The sequence below is a fragment of the Cryptomeria japonica genome, chromosome 1 (assembly GCF_030272615.1).
Source record: "Cryptomeria japonica chromosome 1, Sugi_1.0, whole genome shotgun sequence".
NCBI lineage: Eukaryota > Viridiplantae > Streptophyta > Pinopsida > Cupressales > Cupressaceae > Cryptomeria > Cryptomeria japonica.
The window spans coordinates 241,843,666-241,853,745 of NC_081405.1; the positions used below are offsets into that span (position 1 = coordinate 241,843,666).

Below are 10,080 nucleotides of genomic sequence, written 5' to 3' on the forward strand. Positions count from 1 at the left end.
GATCGACGTAACAATAAAGTCAAAGTAAATCCAATCTAATTTAATTAATTTTTATTTATAAATTCTTTTGCCAATTATTTGATTTCATTTTCAATTGACCAATCTAAGATCATATTTATTTTGATAAATTATCAAAGTAGACATGAAAGGTAGATTTTATTACCTAATTTAGTAGCCATACGAAATCCTATTTTATTCATGTGTATGATGAAGTTCCATTAGAATAGTAATCATGCAAGATGAGAGATGGAGAATGATTGGAGCATTTTGTATTGTCACATTGGATATTAGATGTCATACTATTTGTTTTAATAGATTTTCACATGGTCCATTATAATTACAATGAGAGGAATATTACACTAATTGAATGAATTAAAGAAGGTATATATAAATAAAAACTCGATGCGATTTGAATTCCAACTCTTCTTTCTATATATAAATAATTTGTGTCATAGTTTGCTTTAAATTATAAATATTTGATCAATATTTTAAAAACTATGTTATTTAAATAGGTATAAAAGGAATATGGATAAATATATATTTATAAAAAATAAACATTTCTTTAAAATATTAAATAGTAAATTGTTGGATTTGCAAGAAAAACAATTTTTTTAAATAAAATTAGATTTACATAAAAAATTTAAAGGTACTTAAAATACCTTCTCAAATTAATTAATTAAAAAAGATATTTGATTAGTGATCAAGATAAGTTTCAAAAAAATTCAATAAAATTATTCTTATTTTTAAATAAAAAATATATTAAATTCAAAACAATATTATTTACTTACGTAATTTCCTACTTCTGCAATTATTATTCTTCCATGCAATCTTAGAGAAGAGATTGGAGAAGAGCATGGAGATTGGATCAGAGTAGAGATGGTTTGAGATTTGTGAGGAGTTCCTAGGGTTCTAGGAAGGATTTCAGTTAGTTAAGATGAGAACATTAGTTCCTTTTTTCTCCAGATTTGAAAAAAGAACTCTAAAGTAGTATGGAAACAATTCCTCGTGGCAGGGAGAAAGAAATGGTAGAAGGAGATCATCTCAAGTATCCTTTCTAGGGAAAAAATCAGCTTCTTTTCCGAACAGTATACCAATCTTTCTTCTCTGTCCTTCTGGGATTCCAATAAATCTTCCTTTACAAAGAAGGCTTGGTTAGCTGATCATTAGGATATCCATAAGAGAAGAAATGAAGCTTTGAGGTCATCATATGGGTGGAAGAAAAATCCCTTTTCAGAGCCATAGTTGAATAACCATTTTCCTCCTGATTCTAGTAGGTTTGGGAATCCTAGAAACATTTCCTTTCGGCCATACTTCCCTAACAACATTCTAATTTCACATAAGTCTCTACGTTTTCATCAATATAGATCTCGGGTTGGGGATAACTCCATTGGTTCAATATTTAGAAAGGTGTTCCCAAACTAAAATCATTTATGGAAACCTTAGAATCGCAACATATAGGATCCCAAATTTTCTAGTTCTTCTATGGATCAAGCAACAGAGAAAGAAGTAGAAAAATAGTCTTTCCCATTGGTAAAAGAAATTATTCAAGAAGGAGAAGTAGAGAACGATCATTTGTACTCTGCAAAAGTTCATATGGATTCAGCTAGCTTTGAATAAGGTAAAGAATTTTAGGTTGGCAATGGGGAAAGGAGTAAATATTCGAGTATTACACTTTCAAAATCTTCCCTCTCTCCTTAGATTCACAAATTTTGCCAACAACCACTAATTTGTACTTTCAAAAACCTTTATTGATATATTTTTTTAATTTCATTGTGTATCAAAGAATTGAAAAGGAGTTTTAGAAGTATTTCTAATATATCAAGGAAATGGCTTTTTTGTGTCACTTTTGGAATCAAAAGAAGAAAGAGACGTTGTTTTTAGATTTTCCTTCTTTGAAAATAAATTCAAAAAATGGTTGCTGGCCCCAAAAGTTGTTTTCTGAAGAACCCTCCCTAGTTTGTAGTATATGCCACTTACCTGATTATATTTCTTCTTCATGCCTGGACATCAATAGTTCTAGCAGTTGAGTTAACTCTAATTCATAGCCAATTATTTTCTCCATCTCCAATCATTTTCAATTCATGGAGGATATATTTGAAGCTTCAGAGGTCTTCCTTGAAATTTCTTCTCCTTGTTCCCCTATAGCAGTTTCTCAAATGATTTTGAGGAACTTTGAGATTCCATAGGATAATTTTTTCTTAAAAGACTTAAGATATTTTTTTTCAATGTTGGTATGAGGAAGTCAAGACAAAATGTTGGAAGAGATAGATAATGAAGTGCTAGGGGAAGATAAAGGGATAAGAGATCAATATCTTCATCTTCAAAAAGTAGAAGTTGCTAACTTAGAAACTGTAAATAAAAATTTACCTATTCTAATTCAATTAGTTGGATGAAATAACAAGATACCACTTTGTACGATCAATAGAAAAGAAGATTGGTTGCCTTCTTATTTCCCAATTCCATCAAAATTATACTAGAGGGAATTAATTTGGCAGAAATTTGGATAGAGGGTTGGAGAGGATTTTTCAGGGAAAGCGGTAAGGTAATCTATCTAAAAATTAAAATTACCTTCTAAACTTGGAAGGACTTAGAAGATAACAAGAGATGATTAAGTATAAAGGAAAGAAACTAATGAATTATGTAAAGAAGGGTTTTGAGATGAAAAAGGAAATTTTTCTTTGGCAAACCAGAGAATTTTTCCTAAAAATTGGTATTTAAGGCCTGGAAATGAATCTCTTTAAGAAATGGAGATTGGCTCAAACTGAGAATGTAGAAAGAAAATTTCCAAGGACAAGCATAAGGTTAATAATTCATTAAAAGATTGAGGAAGGCTCAATAAACCATTTTTTATAATTGACAAAGAAAAACCTTCAATCTGTTAGTGGAATTGTTCCTCGACCTGAAGTAAATGGATTGAGAGAGTTAGGGGATGAGTTCTCCACCTCTCCGAAAGACAAAAGTGGGAGGTGTATGGGCAATTAAAACAACTAGAAAAGGAAGTCATGTGGTGGATAAAATTCAAAAAAATTTATAGCTTGGAGTCTTATTTAAGTCGAAAGAAGGTTCGTGAGATTACAAGGTCAGAAAAATGTGAAAGGTTTTGAACTAGTGTCTGTGAAGAAGTTTGGAATGTTATCCTCTTTAGACTCATTTAGGAGGAATGATTATAGTTTGTCTTCGATTCCAGACTTCAATCAAAAGAACACAATCTCTTTAGAGGATGGTGAAGCTCCACCTGTAACTCAAACCTTCTCCTCTAAGGCTCTAGAGGTAAATAACTCTATCGAGGAGGGCTCTCCAGTCCCTGTCAAGTTAGCAGTTGTTTATTATTTTTTGAGAATTTCTAATAATCAATCTATAGATAATGAAGAATGTTAGATTGAAAAATAAACTCTTATTCAAAAAATTCTAAATCTTGAAGAGCCAGAGGAGGATGACATTAGAATATTAAAAGAGGATATAGATCAATTAGAAGTTATGGAATGCCCTAAATATAGAAGTTCCTTGGTTCTGCAAGAAAATCTATTGATAAAGATAAAACCAGATTGTGGTAAGTCTCCTAGTAGTAGGAGATGATGGAGATCATTGATATAACACAAAAAATTAGATGGTGAAGCCAAAGATGAGAAAAACATTTCAACACTCTGAATCATAAGATTAGGGAAACCCTTCCTCTTGGACCAATGCATATTATTTCATGAAATTTAGGGGACTAAATGCCCCTAACAAACAATGTTCAGTAAAGAACTGTATTAAACTTTCAAAAGTATATACAATTTCTCTAAAAAAGAAGCCAAGCTGAATGGAGAACAAATGACACCATTTAAAAGGAAATTAGGAGTATGGGAAGTTGAATTTCTTGAAGCAGTGTGCTCCTCAGGTGGTCTGGCTCTGTTTTGGAATCTTGGAAGGGTTTCCTTTGTGAAAACAACAAGTAGTATAAATTGGATTAGTGATTCCCTAATATATAACAATGGGGATGTTAACATAATAATTATTAATGTTTATAGGCTAGTATAAAACAATGAGAAGTTAGGAATATTGAGGGGCCTAGAAAAGGTTGTTCATTTGGCCCCTTTGGAAAACATAGTCCTTGGAAGTAACTTCAATGCAATTCTTCACATCTCAAAGAAAATTGGAGGCATTCAAAGAGAATCTCAGTCTCAACCAAAATTCAAGAGTTGGCTAGCTCGAAATACTTAATCAAAATAAAATAAAAGAATGGCTCTTTCACATGGAATAATATCAGGTTAGGATTCAACAATATTGTTGAATTATTGGACACGATCCTCTTTAGAGGAGATCTTTCCACTTTTCTCTTTTTGTTTAAATCATATAATTTACTTTCTTTAGGCTCAAATCATTTCCCTATATAGTTGGATATTTTGGGAGAGTTAAAACCTTTAAACCATCCCTTTAATTTTGAGAAAATATGGACGAAGGATCCAAGATTCTTTGAGATGGTTGAAAGCTGGTGGAAGGAAGTTCAGTGTGAAGGATCTAAATTATATTTCTTTGTAGTCAAACAGAAATCTATCAAGTAGAAGCTCTTAAAATGGAACAGGGAAAATTTTCTAACCATTTTTTTAGTCAAATTAAAATTTGAAGAGGAACTGGATTCTCTGAACAAAGAAGTTATTCTACACGGCATGGATCAAAACAATTTTCTTAAACAGAAGGAGCTTCTTAACTAGTATGAAGAGGCTTTGGCTAAGGAAGAGGTCTTTTGGAGACAAAAGTCTAGAGAAGTTTGTCTTGCAGAGGGAGATGGGAATTCAAAAAAATTTCACAACAATACCAAGAAGAGAAGGACAATTAATTAAAATTTAATGATTAAGGATGAGAAGGATATAATGATAAAGGATCTAGAGGAAATATTAAGAAAAACAGTGTCCTACTTCTATGAAATCTTAAACAATTGGTAAGGTTCAAATCTATCCTCACAAAAAAGCACTTTTGATTAAAATTTCAAGATTGATTTCAGAGTTGCGAAAAAGAATTCTAACTAAAAAATTACCATTTTGGGAAGTGGAAATATCTCTTAATAAACTGCATCCTAATGAATCTCCAAGCCTAGATGGATTTCCTACCAACTTCTTTCAAAAGTGTTGGCATTTCTTAGAGTTGAAATGATAGAAGCATTAGAGGAACTAATGAATTTAGGATGAGTATTCAAGTAAATTAACACTTCTTTTATTGCTTTAGTCCCAAAGAAAGAAAAGGCTTTAAAATTAGATGAATTCAGACCTATTTCCATATGAAATATAATTTATAAGCTGTTGTCCAAAGTTTTAGCTAATAGATTGAATAAAATCCTTCCTCTTTTAATTTTTGAAGGACAAAAATTATTAGTTCTAGGAAGATCAATCATTGACGGAGTAATTGTTGCCCAAGAATCTATCCACTCAATTTAAGTTAACAAGAAACTCAGCATGCTGATCGAACTAGATATTAGGGAGGCATATGATAAAGTGGATTGGTTATTCATATGTAAATAATTAGAAGCTTTTGTTTTTTCAAAAGAAAGGATTAATCTAATCTTTTATTATATTTCTATTCATTTTTTGGTCCTACTTAATTGATCTCCAATAGGATTTTTGAAACCTCTAGAGGTATTCATCAAGGGGATCCTATTTGTCCTTTCATATTTATACTAATGGTAGAAGCATTAGGTAGGTCTCTAATCAAATCTCAACAAGATGTATTTATTAGAAGAATTAAGATTATAAATGAATTTGAAGCTATCACACATCAACAATTTGCGGATGACACAATTCTCTTTGGGCAGGCAGAGAAGAGGGAAGCAATGAAATTTAGAAAAATTCTTTGAATCTACTCCAAAGCTGCAAGTCAACAGGTAAACTAGATCAAGTATGAAGTTTTATTCTTTAATATTAAACCATTTCTTGAGCATGAGATCTTTTCTCTTTTCGGTTTTATGGAAGGAGAACATCCTTGGTCTTATTTAGGTCTAGCTTTACTAAAGGGTTTGAGATCATCCAATGTTTGGGACCCAATAGGAAAAAGAATAGACAAAAGGATGGAATCTTGGAAGACAAAATGATTGTCCTAGGAAGGAAGAGTAACTATGTTAAAATATTTTCTTTATACTCTACCTATCTATCTAATGTCCTACTTATCTCTCTATATTGGAGTAAACAATAAGCTAGTTGAGAAATTTAGAACCTTTCATTAGCAAGGTATGGTTGATAAAAAGAAAATAGCTATGGTCATTTGGGAAAATATTTGTAGGCCCAAAAACTTGGGGGGTGTTAGTTTGAGGAATCATCTTTGACAAAATAAAGCTTTAACATAAAAACTCATTTGGAAACTCTATAACGATTCGAATTTGAAATGGATGAAAATTTTAAAAGAGAAATATTTAGACGATTTGAGTTTAGAGGGGATCTTTATGTCTCAATATCCCCCAAAAGGATCAAGTGTGTAGAATTTTTTATTAAAATAAAGATAATTAATAACAAATTAGATCTCATGAAATATAAGAGATGGTCTCAAGGCTCTTTTTAGGTATAACTCTTTGGTAGGGTTTTCTGGCCTTAGACAAACTAACGAATGTCACAAGTTATTGAAAATAAAAATTTAGATTTTGAAAGTGAAAATGTTGAAAATGTTGAAAATGTTGAAAGTGATAATGAAAATGCTCAATATGTGGAAAATTTGACGTAGGAGGTGAAAATGTGGAAAATTTTGACATTGAAGGTGGAATTGTTCAACCAAGTGAACCATATGTAACACCTAATTACTTTAGAAATGAAGACGCTCTCATGGATGAAAGAAAAATTGCAAATCCAAGACCTTCAAGAACCCCAAAATGGTTATTTGAAATCGATGAGAACATTATTGCAAATCTTGAAGGTAAGAGGTCAATAAGAACCGTTCAGTTGTGGGCTACACAAATTTTTGACCAAAATTTTAGCAATAAGACATTGACCGAGCAATGCCAACTCTTTGTTCAATTGCTTAAGATGATAAAGATGAGACCATTGCTAAACAAATTGAAGATTCGTATGAACAAGAAGATGGAGAGAAATTCTATTATTGGAAAAAATCTATTTGATGCTCTCAATTCTATTGGAAAAAATACCAAAGAAAGAGATAAGAGAGTCGCTCGAAGAGTGATTACAACCTCCTTAGTAAGCCATCAATTAAGGAAGGATCGTCAAATGAGACAAACTTGTATTGATTTTAACATAAACTGTAAAACTTTGGATAGAGCACTTGCACGAAGACAAAGACTTGACGATCCACTTCAACAAGATACATGGGCTTTTGGTGAGAGGGTTCGACGTGTTGATAGAAAGTTGATTGACAATGTGAAGGAGGAGATTAAACAATTTTGGCACTCTAATTCTAGAGTGTCACCCAATGTAAAGGACGTTTTGAAATTAAGAATCGGCAACCGAGACCGCACACCACATCCCAAACATCAAGAGACTTGCAAGATCCATTTTTATGCCCTCGAGATGATGGCTGCTATTTCTATAGAAATGATTGTTTGAATGAGAAGTGCTCGGAATGTGGTGGGTTGTCAAAGTTTGTTTCATGTTTTCATGAGGGCAGCGAACACGAGTTTGGAAAGAATTATGTTGAGAAAAAAAGATATGAGACAGTGAAATATACTTTGAAGAGTGGAGGTGAAGGTTCTAGATGTGAATTAGTCTCAAGAGAAGTGAGTATTGCTGATTTTATTTTGGATTTTAAGGAGGATATTTTCTACAAGTATGCAAGGCACACCCATAGGTCTCAGTGGTTGGATCAATAGGTCAGGATGTGTAAGAACTTGCTTATCTATATTTTTACAAGTTAGGGCGCTCAAGGGACGACACCGGTAGGGTATGACCCCGAGCGTTCGACCGAGTGGGGGTGATAAATAGGAGCATGAATAGGGTAATAATGCCTAACTGGACATGTCGAAGTCGACGGTTCATCGTCGCAACAAGCTTTAATAATAATAAAGATATTTACTGTGTATGCAAGCTGCAATAATAGTAAAGCCTGTGGATATAGCCAAATTGATGAACCGTGTTAAAAACTTATATTTATTTATAATTTCCGAGATCCCAATCTGTCTAATTATTTTAGAGATGCTAGATTGTACAAACTGAAAAGTGTTCCAGAATAAATGATTTCAAAATATTTACTGCAAACTTATAATTATAACAACATATGATACATTAAACTGTAATTGTAAATACAATTTTCAAATTGCTTTTAGAATTAGACTGAATGTTCGCTTATCAGAACTAGTAATTTAATCTTTTCGTGAAATTCCTAAGGGGGATTTATTTGTGCATAATAAATAAATATTTTCGTGAAATTCCTAAGGGAGATTTATTTATGCATAATAAATAGATACTTTCTTCTAAATTAGATATTGGACAGTGATAATGACGATGACCATGATTTCTTAATAGGTAAATGGAATTCTCATTTGAGATTTTTTTGGAAAGAACGTTACTTAGATTATAAAAAAAAAAAAACTCTTGATATAAATTTTTTTGACAGTAACGGTCAATGTCGCAAGAAACTGGGTTGCCGAAGGATTTAAAAAGGAACAAAGAAACAGAGCCAGGCTATAATTTAAGTCATGGTTCTCAAAATCCTACTAGTCTTAAGCTTGAACCGAATCTTTGATGGGACGCCCTTTGAAATCTAGGAAATATATTAAAAGTATGGAAACAAGTACATAAAAAGGAAACAATGTAATTATTATTCACCAGCCACTATCATCAAATCCTATTGTGCGAATCAGGAGCCCAAGATGACAGACTGGGATTGCTTTTCATATTGGAAGTCATTAGACTGCGAGCTGTCTGCACACCACACAAAGATGCCGTGGAGCTTGCCAGAGTCTCTAAGCTTTCTGCACGCGTCAAAGAAGCCATTCGCAGGTGACAAACCTCCACTTCCCTCCGTCATGAAACTAGCCAGCACTTTTCCACCGCTATAGCGAGACTCCTGAGCGTTGAAATAGTTCATGAACTGTGAGACGCTGGTGCTCGAGTCATAGGCATAGAATTGGAAATTCACATAGTCAATTGAATTGCCGTAGTTTTTCCAGAGTGCAGTGTAATGGGATTGTATTGGGCCGTCGTCATAGGGAGCGATGGAGGCGAAGGAGATGACATTGTTCTGCTTTAATTGCGTGATGAGCTGCCCAATGCACTCAGAAAATGTGTTGGGATCGGAATAGTCGAAATGCTCATAATCGATGTCGATGCCGTCAAGATGGTATTGCTGGATTATGTCAGTGAGCGAAGAAACTGCATTGCTCACCCACGACGACACAGACGATGGTCTGAACTGGACGTTGCCACTGCTCACGCTGTCTCCACCTAAGCTGAGAGCAACTTTGACGTTCTTGTGTTGAGCTTTGATGGCTTGCACGGCGCTCGGGCTCAGATTGTCACTATCCCAGAAAATGTTGAACTTTCCATTTGTAGGAGAGCTTCCTGACGGGGTGTAGTCGATAGCGAAGGCCAAAATGAAATGAAATTGCGTGCCGGGATCGATTGGTAAGTCAGAAAATTTGACATTATCGAACTCGGCGCCAATGTATTCCCTAAAAAGTTTCGTGTTCGCACCTGAAATTTAATCCGGTTAATAAAACAATAAGGCTGCTAAATTAATGTGGCAACAATGTGAAAACAATATATAGCGATGGAGAGGACCGAATACAAACGAGAAGAACAATCTCTTATTCCCCTGTACTTCAATAAAAATAGAGTACAGTTAGACACGTACCTATTGTAGTAGGCACGAGCAACGCAAGAACAAGTAGAGAAATCTTGAAGAATTCAGCCATGGCGTTAGGCGAAGAAAGAAAGCGCAGCCTGAGAGGATTGTCGTGAGAAATATGGATGAACGATTAGAGCAAACAGTCCTATATATATACATACATGGAATAACTTTAAATTATGTAGACGGTATTTGTCGCTATCACGTGATGTGGGACACTAAACTACATATTAGGCGAGGTCATGTCACTTACTAATAGAATAAAACCTTGTGTATTTTTAACTATTCTTGTGCTTTCAGAAGGGTTCAAGAGTTTGTTAT

The 10,080-nt window shown here is 33.5% G+C and overlaps 1 pseudogene; it reads right to left on the reverse strand.

The window, feature by feature from the left end:
- Positions 1-3,280: 3,280 nt before the first annotated feature.
- On the reverse strand, positions 3,281-9,826 carry LOC131034150 (chitinase 2-like; annotated as a pseudogene).
- Between the last annotated feature and the right edge of the window lie 254 nt (positions 9,827-10,080).